At 34.6% G+C, this 13,054-nt stretch overlaps 1 protein-coding gene across 4 annotated transcripts in view; it reads right to left on the bottom strand.

Annotated features, from left to right (window-relative positions):
* Window positions 1-12,661, bottom strand: part of LOC129242914 (uncharacterized) — a 66,041-nt gene extending 53,380 nt beyond the window's left edge. Inside the window, exon 1 of one of the 4 annotated variants that reach the window (XM_054879842.1) lies at window positions 12,320-12,661. The gene's annotated coding sequence lies outside the window, so the exon portion shown is untranslated. Of the gene's footprint in view, window positions 1-12,153; window positions 12,249-12,319 lie in introns of those variants that run through there. The other 3 variants (XM_054879843.1, XM_054879845.1, XM_054879844.1) reach the window with 3 other exon arrangements.
* Window positions 12,662-13,054: the final 393 nt, after the last annotated feature.

Here is a 13,054-nt window from a genome sequence, read left to right as displayed (position 1 = left end):
TACGAGTAATTGTTGCGGCGGCAGTTGGGCGCTGTGCGCTTGAATGGTAACACAGGTGTCTAGCGGCACGAACAACAAGTATCCACAAGCAAGCGCCCATTTATTGTACATCCCAAAGCTTTCGGTGTTGGTGCTGCTGAACATTCTCGTTTGTTGTACATTAGAGCAGTAATTGCGAGCTAAATACAAAAGCAGCAGCTAGCAACCAATATCTTATTATTTGTACTTTCATAAATGCAAAAGAAAAGACACGGCCATGCATACACACATACATACATACGTACAATTTCAATCGCATGTAGTTTGTCTTAGACAATTAATGCACTTGCGCATTGCTTTGTCTGTTGTTATTTATGTGCATAAGAAGTTGGCTGTATTCAACTAAGTATATGCACTATATGCAGCAAAATGGATTACTATACATATACACATACATACATACATATATTTGCATCTACTAGCGTTTTTTTATAACTCCAATTCTCACATTTCTCTACAACACTTTTTGCTTCTGCACGGTACTTTTCAATTTCGCACTGTTATTGCTGTTGGTAGTGGCAATAGAAAATGAATAAATAAAAAATGGAAGTAGAGAAAAAATGAGGAAAAGGCGAAAAATTGTAATATACAGCAAGTAATACTTAATTTCGTATTCACGTCCAATAGCCGCAAATGCGGAACGACACATAACAGGTAATCGACGTGCATACATATTTACATGTATATAAGAAGCGCACAGTGGTGAGAAAAATAATAATAACAACGGGGATGCTCACCTCGTCAGAGCTTGTGAGAGGGACTTGCTACTGCATTTTAAGGCCAAAAATCAATGTGAAAACAATTCAGAAGGTGTGGCCAATATCAGACCGTTAACCGGCTCTCAGCGAATTTGAAAAAATTAGTTGATTGGGTGATGTAACCGGGTAATGACTGCGGTTTGTCTACGAAAAAACTTAAATTGTGTTGGTGATATACGAAAAAAAATGAACACAATGCCACTTTCTCACCATCTGAACAACGACTGAATGGACGAGTAGTGAACATGGTGAAAAGTTCAATAAAATACCGTTATCCGGCTCTCAGTCAATTTGACAGAATCAATTGAGGGGCCGACGTAACTGAGGATGTATTTACAAAAAAAAAACTGAGATTGCTTTGGCGATATACGAAAAAACTCAACACAATGTCACTTTTTTGCAGTCTGAAAACGACTGAATGGGCGAGTGTGTGAATACATGTGAAATGATTGCGTAGATGGCCCCTGTGACGTGGCATCCGAAGTACCCCTCACAATTTTCTTTTTCACCATAGTTAATGAACAAACCTTGTAAATCTATTATCCGTGTGAAATGAGAAGGCGAAATTCGGCTGACGAGTATCCGCAGTCGTTGCAACCGAAGGCGCTCGTACAAGTTTGCTTTTCACCATAGCAGATTGACCTAACCTGGTAATATATCATCATTGGCTCGGTTTGATTTGATTTTTTATTTTTGATTTTGCTGTTTTATTTTTCGCTCTGCTTATAAATCGTTTACAAATAAAAATAAATAAAGAAATTAGGAAAAGCAAGTACATACGTAATTAAGTTCGGGCGAAACCGCACCGTTTCAACTTCAAATGAACTGGTAATTTTTTTTTAGTTAAAAGCGGACCGTGCCTCCTTCTCTAATTACCGTTTTCCTAAAATTTGTTGCACTTTTTTCGATAGTTACAGGAATTTCACATTCTTGGCAAATCTGAAGGAGGTCGTGGTTGTTTGTCGAGTGACCTATCAAGTCGACTTAAAGGGAAAAAAGTGAATTTTTAAATGAAATTAATTTTTTATTCAGTGAAACCACCTCAAATGCAATACGTTTATTTCAATGATTCGCTAATACGTTCCACCAATTTTGTATTGATTTTGTGGAAGCTCTGCAAAAAAAACGTAAAACAGGTTTTTGTTGAATTGTTAACGAATGCTTGACTAATTTCCCAACTTTTGCAAATGTAATTCTTGAAGTAAACTGTGGAGTAGTGTTGCATTTCTGATTGCTATGATAACTTTGGATGTTCAGAAAGCTTATTAAACACTTTTTCAATGATTTTTGGTGCTTTTGCACTTGCTACTTTTGTTGTAGTAGCGATTATTTAAGCCATGTTAATGCGGTGTAGTCACCGATCGTCATCGTCTAACTCATCTAACGGTAGGCCCATCTAATGGGTCCAGAGGGAGAGGGGTGTTAGGTAAGTGGGTTCGAGAGCGCATGTAAATAGATGGTTAGTATCATGCGGGGTATCTTCACATTGAGTATGTCGAGATCGAATCTGGATAAGTAGGAGTTTAATATACTAACCAGACTGTAATTGAGCCAAAATTAAGCGAGTCTATCGAGACAGCGTTTCCACGACAGTCGGTTCTATGTTACCGAAACGACGCGGATTTATATCCGGCCAAGGACTGTCACTCCAGCAGCATTCCCCGTATGTAAGTATGGGGAATGTTTATGCTGCTACAGCAACAACAACAACAACAAGACAGCTGAAGCTCTTTGTCTGCAATGGGTGGCGGTTGGATTCTCATAACGGCATTAAGGGGTCGAGAGTTTCAGAAGATGGTGAGAGTCTTCCGAGGAATGTCGTTTAATGTCTGTCTACATACTGACCGATCCAGCAGTTGCAGTCGTGTTGGATATCGTCGGTTTAGTCGAAAGATGCCTTCTAACTCACTTGGGTCAGTCTCTAGCAAATGCCTGCAAGAGTGATTGCTGCTCCGTCAACTACCAAAATAAAGCAGGTACCCGCCATTCATATGCGCAAATATGTACATATACATATGGTTCTTTCTATTTAATTGGAACGAGCTGGTATTGGTAAGACATGTTGTTTCGATGGCGTCTATCAAATCATTTTTCATTATTTATACACTGACGTCAAATCATCACGGCAAGTTCCATGATTAAGCAGTGCGTGCAAATGATAAAACTCAATTACGAACGATTTGAGGGGATGTTATCTCTCGCGACAATGGCGTGATAAAATATATCTATAGTTCTATTTTTCTCAAAGAATTTCATAAAATATCTTCTACTCAAATATGAACGAGACGTTATCAATAAAACGGTCCGCGGATGACATATGGCAAAAATAAATTTTTTGTTTTTTGATAGGACTGTTATAAGCTTACATGGCAAATTTCAGCGTGCTATGTCACATAGTTTGTTTTCTGTGCTACTGTAAACAAGTCAAGCTCGAGTGTGTTCTTCGAATTTAACGATGGAAATTCAAGTTGAACAAAGAATTTGTTTGAAATTTTGTTATTCCAACAAAATTTTGGCTTCAGACGCCTTAAAAATGTTGCAGACAACCTATGGGGACTCTGCTCTATCGCGTGCACGTGTTTTCCAGTGGTACAAATCGTTCAAAGAGGGCCGTACATCAACCCAAAAAACCACGCCAAAGTCGTTCAAAAATTAAGGTTATGCTGACTGTTTTTTTCGATTACGAAGGTGTGGTGCCCTCGGAGTTCCTTTCGCAAGGCCGATCGGTTAACGCTGAATATTATTTAGACGTTTTAAAACGTTTGCGCGAGAACATTCGTCTTAAAAGGTGGTTCTTGCATCACGATAATGCACCAGCTCACACATCACGTCTTGTTCGCGATTATTTGAACAAAAATAATGTTAATATCGTTCCGCAAGCACCGTATTCGCCTGATATGGCTCCATGTGACTTTTTCCTGTTTCCCAAGCTCAAGTTGCCGCTCCGTGGAAAACATTTTGAGACAATTGAAGTCATAAAATAGAATTCGAAGAACACACTCGAGCTTGACTTGTTTACAGTAGCACAGAAAACAAACTATGTGACATATCACGCTGAAATTTGCCATGTAAGCTTATAACAGTCCTACCAAAAAACAAAAAATTTATTTTTGCCATATGTCATCCGCGGACCGTTTTATTGATAACGTCTCGTTCATATTTGAGTAGAAGTTACAATCATAATATTTTTATGGCTAGATATCGAAATTTTTTTATTCGTCTAATTTTTTTTGTTCCCATCCCTCATCCAATTGAGGTGTCTGAGAATCAAAGTGAAGACTTTGTTTGAATTTCACTATTTCGATATCAAGTGAGATATCGAAAAATTTAAGTTTTTTCTTGTCGAGTTTTCTAACATGGCGGAATCTAGTTTTATTCTAGAAACATTAAAAAAAAATAAAAAATAAATTGAAAAAAGTAAGTAATACATACTAAAATTTGGTGAACTAAAATTAATTTTAAGGAATATTAAAAAAAAAAAAATTCTTTAAATATCTCCAAAATCAAAGCTGGTAAACATTTATAAATCCGAACAAATTAGATCGTAAAGCATTTATTTTCCTATCTGAGTAAACAAAACTAATTTTGACATCACAGCTCAAGAGGCCATTTGAGATGGTTTATTATTACTTTATGTAGGTAATACAAATGTATGTATCCACATATATATACATACAGCCCGCGAAAAATCTATAGTACCACACAAGTTTTACCAGTTTGGACTACTTTTCTGTTGCTTTTTTAATTTCCATTATTTTTTTTTTATAAAAATATATACAGTGCACTCGCGGTAACTCGAATAGCCGCTAAGTCGAACGACGTGCTAACTCGAACACATTTTTTTCCCTATTGACTAGTTTGTAACTCGAACAATATTAAAGCGCTATAACTCGAACAAAAAAACAAATTTATTTGTACACACATTCTTTTCAAACATGTACATTTTGTACATACATACATATGTAATAGTATATGTATATAAATTATATGTATACTAGTGTATTGTCCATATGAATATTTCGACGTTAATATCCCGTTAGTTTTCTGGGAACAACATCTTGCATTGACCAAATTGCTTTAAATTTGTCATTTGTAGTGTATCAGTGCATGTGAGTAATGGATCGTAAAAGGTTGAAGTGTTTAACATTAAAAGAGAGGGCTGAAGTCCTTAACAAAATTAAACGTGGATGTAGTGTTACTTCTCTAGCGAAGGAATATGGGATAGCCAAGTCCACCATAAGTCTTATAAAAAAGAAAGACAAGGCAATTTTAAAAGCAGTAAACAACACGTTTTTGGGTCCTGGGAAGAGGAGAACTTTAAAAGCTTCTGAGTTTCCTAAAATGAAAGCCGCTTTATACAAATGGTTTCTGTCCCAAAGAAAAAAGAATTACCCAATAAGTGGACTCATCTTGAAAGAACATAACATGAAAAACATAATTTACAGGTCGAATTTACGCTTTATGATGTTAACAAATGGAATGATGGTGCCGAATTTACCGACACAGAAGTAATAATTGAAACTAGTGATTCTGAGTCTGAGTTTAACAACACAACTGAGACATGTGAGTGGATATCATCTGAGGAGGCAGTTAGCTCTATCAATAAGGTAATTCAGTGGGCCACAACTGAACAAGTAAGCCCCGCAAAGGTTAACACTCTTCAACATTGCTGCAGGCAAGAAAAGACAAACACACATTACAACTTTCTTTTCGGCCTAACTTTTCTGTTAAAGCTGACTTTTTTTGTGTAACTGACACAAAGACTGCCAAATATTTGATGAAAAATATTGAAACGAATTAATTATTTTAAACATATTCATGTTCATATCCATATGTGAATAAATAAATAAATTTAATTGAAAAAAATCGATATCGATGACTGTTTTTTTTAACATAGCACACTCAATTGATAAGTCGAACAAATTCGATAAATCGAACAGCGCCTGTTTTAATTAGTTCGAGTTATCGCGAGTGCACTGTATAAGTATATTATATTACAACAAATTTCATCTAAATCAAAGTTTCAAACCTTGTACAAAATGTATAAAAAATTCACAAATTTTCATCAAAAAGTATTTTATTACAATTATACTAATTATTTTATTTTATTAATTTATTGTTTAATTAGAATTACCAAAAAAAGTTGGATACGCAGTTTTATTGGCCACTAAATTTGGCACACTATTCTCACAACTGTAAATAACCCGGATTTATATATTGGGCCAAGGACGGTCACTCCAACAGTATTCCCTGTACATTTATGTTGCTACAACAATAACAACGAGCATAATAAAGTGCTAATTTGGCTCTAAATTTTGGTGGATTTTTGATAAGGTGAAGGTGCAGGCGCATTTTCTCCATACCAAAAACTATTCGCTATATTTTTATAATCAATAAAAAAAAAATTAAAAAAAAGTAGTCAAAACTGATGTTGTGGTCCCATAGTTTTTTCGCGTGCTGTACGTACATACATGAATATAGTAATATTGTGGATATATGGGAAGTAATCAACAAGATTTATGGTGTGAGATCGCTGCCGTTGGATGTCTCCACGCTTGCGGCCTAAACAAGCTGACTAACCGAATTGAATGGAACGGAACTAAAATGCACTGACAAACTAACTCGTTGACTGGCTGTCTCATTGGTCTGCAAGCGACTTTTCATTCACACATTCATTCAGTCGTCTGACTAGCCGCTTGGCCCCTCTGTCCTTCCGTCCAAATAGACGTTCGTCCGTCTGTCCGTCCATCTACCATACTATTTGTTCATGGCATTATTAGCTGTTATTGCTGTTGCTGTACGGTGTACGGCAACGTCTATTAGCTGAATTGGATAGGAAGAGGAAATTGAAAATTTTCAACGTCATTAAATTATTTGCTTGCCACGGTTATCGTTTTTCATTTCTTTCTTTTTATTTTATTTGCTTTTGGTTTTACTGGTTGCTCGCTTTATTGCTGCTGTTATCCGTTAGCCTTAGCTTTATTGTTGTTGTTCTAGCTGACATTACTATTATTATTATTATATTATTGTGTGTTGTTTTCTTCTTCATAGTAGTTGTTTTTGCATGGATGCATTTGTATGCACTGCACGTTCATGCTTATAATGCTTTTTCTCCAATTGCAGGTAACCAGGTATACAAAGGTATATGTAATTGTTTGTGTACATCTGTAAATAAAATTGTGCATTTATATAAGCACAGAGAGTACTTATACATGTGCATGTGGGTATGTATGTATTTTTAAGCTCTGTGACTAAGCAACAAAGAGTGCACTTCCAGCAGTAGCAGCTTCGCCAGCAAGTACATATCCGAAGGTTTTTTCCCCGAAGGTAAGTTTATTTATACGACAATACATATACACGTACATTTACCAAACTGAGTGTATGGGATATACTAACAATATCTTCATACATGCAGTTGTTGCATACAGTTGCAGATATCTATAATTGCGCACGAGTGACTTTTGATTTTCGAAAATTTCCCTTCATTGTTGTTATAATTTAGCTTTCTTATTTTTTTGTTTTTGTTTTTCGTTTAATTTGCCTGTTGCAGTTACTTTCCAGTCCGCTATTGTATGCAAATATTTATTTATACTATATTTTTATCCATTTGCGCAAATCTTTAATTTTTCTTTATTTATTTTTTTGTCTTTCTCACTTGATTTTTGGCTTAAACACAAATACTTGTTAACAAACACAGGTTTTCTTGATTTTATTAAAATGCACAGTTCACTACAGAGCGTTTGAATAAAACAGCACAAAGCTTAATGAAGAAACGGGTTTGCGGATGCGTCAAAACAAACACAAAAAAAAAAAAAAAAAATATGATGCACACATACCTACTACATATTAATGAACTGATGTACACATACATATATAAATTATGTACATGGTCATATATAAGGGTTTATGGCAGCACCATAAACAGCTGATGAATTACGAGTATTGTGATTACACAGAAAAAAATTACTCTTACGATTTAATATTTCCGGAAAAAGAAAAATTTTTTTTATTAATATTGAATAGTTAAGTTAATATTTAATCGTTCCGTTAATAGTTTTAGAAAACAACATTTTCGAAATTCAAAAACTCTCATATTTTTCGGAGAACTCGTTTAACTAACAAACTAATTATAATTGTTCAAGACCTTGCTGACGGTTTTGGCTCTATCTGATGAATAACTCGAACGATATTCGTCTGAAGCCGTTTTTGGACTATCCACATAACATCGAACACAAAGAAAGTCAGCAGGGGGAAATTCAATTTTGGTATCTATAAATAGAACTCACGGAAACGACTATTTTTAAGCATTTAGTGCATTATACTGTTTTTATTTTACCTTTTTGTTTTATTATAAATTCTTTTTGAACGATTAAAAGTGGTATTTTGGTAGAGAAAGAGGGCAAATGCTGCAAATCGTTGACTTTTCGACAATCATGAGACCATTTGTCAAGATGCGGTTTTTTAAAATAACAATAAAAATTTCAAAGTTTTACAAATTTTTATTCTTACAAAGCAAAAGTTTGAAAAAGTCAGCACTCCTCGTACTTTTTACAGTAATTTGTTTAACACTTTCTCCGGAGAGATCTAAGCGCGTGGGAGGTGTTTTTTGCTCTGAGAGAATTATATAAGGTGGTGCAAAATTAATCATCCAATCTCGTTTTTGATTAATTGTTTTATTAATTAAAAAAAATATTTTGAGTGATGATAATTTTTATTTTGAGCTTTACGCGCTCCATTGCTTGACTGTTTATATACTGTCTAGTTCAAAGCTGGATTTGTCAGTGTCAAATATGATCGGCGCACGACGCCATATGCAAAAATTATAAGGCTTCCAATAGGGCGATTAATTTTGCGCCATCATGTACTTAGACAGATCTTGTTAGGCTTGAGGTTTTAGGCAGTATTCGAATTTTCGAAGAAACAGAACTGAACAGAAAATTTCACATCACTTTCGTGCGAAACTGTTTACCTTTACATTTTGTTTTAAGTGCAAATGCATTGATCTGGCTGACATTTACATATATCCCTAAGCTCATCAGTATCAATCAAGAACGATGAGCCAAAGTATCTAAAACCTAGTGGCATGCCACGCGGGACGGTAACAGAGAAGAAGTCTGACAAACTGAACAAATGGAGATTAGTGTTATTATTATAGATTAAAAGTGTTTTAACATCGTAGAGGAATATACACCACAAATGACATCACAACAACTCTAACCCAATCTATGTAAGTGAAGCATAGAGATATTCGCTTTTTAGCACTAATATTTTAATAAAATTCATAAAACAAACTTTTAGTCGCTGATTTATTTCCTTTCGCTTAGGCAGAACGTATGTATGGAAAAAAATTAACAATGATTTTTTTAATTATAATTTAAATAAAGTAAAGTTAATGAAGAAAAAACGGGTTGTATTTATATTCGAACGTACAAAAGGAAAAAAAAAATGCAAAAAAAAAATTTTAATTCTCTGACAACTTTAGCAAAAGCAGCTTAACCACTTAACCTTTCAAGCTGCTAATTATGCGGGATTTCTTGTTTTCGAACACCATATTTGATATCTTTTATTTTGTTAAATCACAGCTTTAGCCTTTGCATTTAATTATATTTAATATTTTTTCCACTGTGCAATATTACACAGCTGTCACCGTTTTTATTTATGTATGTATGTACATATAATATGTACGAGTATGTGTTATATGGGCATGTTTGTGCTGTTGCGTTTTTAGGGCATACTCATATAAAACTACAGTCGCTTCCTACTTCACTGGCCCTGGCGATCCGAAAAAAAACACGCACTCATACTAGCGCGAAAACACACACACACACACGATTTATTACTATGAATTTTTTACTATGAATGCACAAAATACACGAACGCATTTTCCTAAGGTATTGATCGGTAAATACCCGATATGTATAGAAATTATTATAAATATAGGCATTTGCATAGTTACACATATGTAAATATTTAACTGCACGTCGATGTTTCTGATTTACGAAATCCCATACGGCAAATTTGTATAGATTCGTATTGTGCGAAGTTTTGTTGCAAAATTATTTGATTGTAATCACAGTTGTGAGGCCACTGTTGTTGAATTGATGATACAATCAGGCGCAAACAAAAAAGGCGTTGGTGACGCGCAGACCGCGCAAACACTAACATGCAAAAGACTTAACAACTATTGCACAATTTTAAACCTTTAGGCCACTAATAATTGAAAGTCTATGATTTTTTCGGCATAATTTTGGCACGAGACACACGAATCTAAAGACGGATGCGATAATTGTTAGAGCTTAGATGGCAGGTGAGATAATCTGAAAGTCATAATTTAACCCTCTACTGCAAATTGAAAGCCCATAGTGTTTTTATATATTTAAGAAACGAGTCGTTTCAATATTTTATAAAACATCGCTGCTGGAAGTTACAAAATTCGAAATCAATTATTTTTGGTATTTTTAGTAGAAGAAGCGCGTGAATGAAGCCGCATTTCTGACGCTTGAAAGTGAGATAATTTGAAAGTAATACTCGTAAGTTTGACCCTCTATTACACAAGACGACCGAGTGGCTTGGGTGTGACTACCTACCACTCGGTTGGTCTGCGTTTTAAGATTTTGAGCATAAAATATCAAATTATAGAAGACGTTTTTTCCAAAGTAAATTCATATAATATACATATAAGTATGTACAGTACGTACAGTTAACGTCACAAGAAAGTGTACCCCATATATTGACAGGTTTTGACTATTTATTTGTTTACTTTTTGATTTCAATTATTCGTTTCAACTTTTTTAACTAATTTTTAGTTATTTTTTTATAAAAACATAAAAATTCTTACTACAACTAAAACTATATACAGCAAAGTCTCAAACTTTGTAAAATTTGAAACTTTGTAAAATTTTAAACTTTTTACTCAGAATTTCTGAAAAAATTTGAAGCATACAATTTTATAACTCATTAAATTTTGATATAGTAAAGGGCAAGTTTGAAGTAGTTAAAAATCACACTGATTGGGATTGTTTTTCGGTCGTGGTCTTGTTCATTTTCTCCATTTATCACATATTCCATATTTTTTTTTTGTTTTTTTATATGAAAGAGAACACTCAAACACCGTCAGCAGAAAAAATTGCCAAAAATCAGGGCAATTTTGAACCACTTAAAACTTGCACTTTATTATAACAAAATTCAATGATCTATAAAATTGCATACTAGAAATTTCTTCAGAAATTCATTGATCTATAAAACTGCATTCTCAAAATTTCTCTAAAAATTCCGAGTAAAAAATTGAAATTTTTAGGAAAATTTTCCTCATATTTACAAATTTTATATCAAGTGCGCAACTTTATTTTATATCGTTCTTGTTGTAATACGAACTATATTTTTATAAAAAAAAAAATGATTAAAAAAATAAATAAACCAATACTCAAAAACTTGTCAATATGTGGTGGTGTACACTTTCTTTTGACGCTGACTGTATATCAAAAGTTTAAAATTGAGCGTCCATAGTCTCTTTTTTTTGAAATTTTACAATGATAAAAACGAGTCTGAAGTGGCATCTGTGATATTTGTTATAGGCGCTTGGTGAGATACTCCGAAAGTTCGAAAGAAGCCTACGGTACTTACACGCCTAATTTTATTTTAGTCTATTATTTGAGATTAAATGATCAAAATTTGTGCTTTTCTTAAAGCTATAAAAGAATTATCTACTCCATACGACCATTAGAAATATTTTTTTTCACTTCCGCAAAAGACAAAAAAAAATAAACAAAAAACTATTTCATTCAGCAATTCTTGTTGTGTAAACGGCTTATGCTTGTAATTTTCCAGCGTTATTAGTTCAAGTTCTCGCGTTTTGCTTCTAAAAATGCACTTGAGGACTACCAACTTCTCGACAACTGGAAAAAATTAGTAATTAAAATAATTCACTTTGATGCGCTTGGGTATACTCATGCATTAAAGGGTTAAATACATAATAATATATGTTCTTATTAACCCATTAAGGAGCAAAGGGCCGAAGAAGGGCTAAATGCTGCATCGAATATTTTTATATGTATATGCACAAGTACATACATAAGCATGTACATATGGATGCATACTTCAATTTGCACTTTCACAGTATTAGTTTTTATTTTTCATTTAATTTTTTATTTTTAATTCTTCTCATTAAAATTTATTATTTATTATAAATTTGCACAAGTAACATATTTTAAGCAATTGTCACTGTATGCTTGACTGTAGTCACATCCTTCACCCCGGCCTTGTGCGCCACCTTAGTGGCTAACTTCGAAGCTTTATTTTCACACAGGTATTATTGATGTACTTGCGCACACACACGCACGCACACACACAGACTCACGTTCAGGGTAAACGAATAAATGCTGAATGTCGTATAACGCGAAAAGTGAACTGGAATTCATATTTTTAACTTTTTTATATGTTTTATTTTATTTTTATTTCTGTTTTTTTCACTTATGTATTTATATCTTCTCGGTTTTATTCTCCTACATATTTTTAAGTATTACTTTGGTGACGTTGTTGTTGTATTGCTAATGCTCGTTGCACAGCTCGCATAACATCACAATGAATGCAAAACAAAAAAAAAGTTTCGGCGAAAACTTTTTCCCAAGCGCCGTCCGTCGTCGACACATATCAAAACAACCAACCAACTTCTACTAGTATGAGCGAGTACCACACTGATCGGTAAACGCCAGCGAATTCGACATACGAACGAGTGAGCCGCGCACGATACACGAATAGACTAAGTTTGCCCACTTGGTGTAGATTTGCGACTACCCACCAAAAGTGCGCCCGATCGCAGCATACCTGTCCGCTTGCCGCCTGCGCGCTTAATCACACCGCACAGAGCGGACACAAATTCAATTCATATTTAACCGAATATTGGAGTCGAGTGTTAAGAAAAAGCGGAGCGCGGTAGCGTAGTGTGCGAGCGAGCGAGCTAAAACCAACCAAGCACCAAGCAGCCAGTCAGTGAGCTGGCAAAGTAAGCAGCAAACAACAATCACTCAACAACTCGTAAGCAACAGCTAAGGAAAAAAAGAAAATGAGCTCAGCGCCAACAAACGGAAAACATACTCGCGCGCGCGGCAAGTCAAACCGCCAACACTACGTTACAAACGCGCGCCGCTGGTAGAGTAGCAGCGCGTTGCAAGCCCAACCGCCCAACCACAGCCAGTATAAAATTCATAAATATGTTGTTTTGATGAACACTTTTAATCTATGACGTTGAATACCAGCTG

Source organism: Anastrepha obliqua, chromosome 3 (assembly GCF_027943255.1).
Source record: "Anastrepha obliqua isolate idAnaObli1 chromosome 3, idAnaObli1_1.0, whole genome shotgun sequence".
Lineage (NCBI taxonomy): Eukaryota > Metazoa > Arthropoda > Insecta > Diptera > Tephritidae > Anastrepha > Anastrepha obliqua.
The sequence above is the reverse complement of the archived record's forward strand: the minus strand, read 5'-3'. Positions and strand labels throughout refer to the sequence as shown.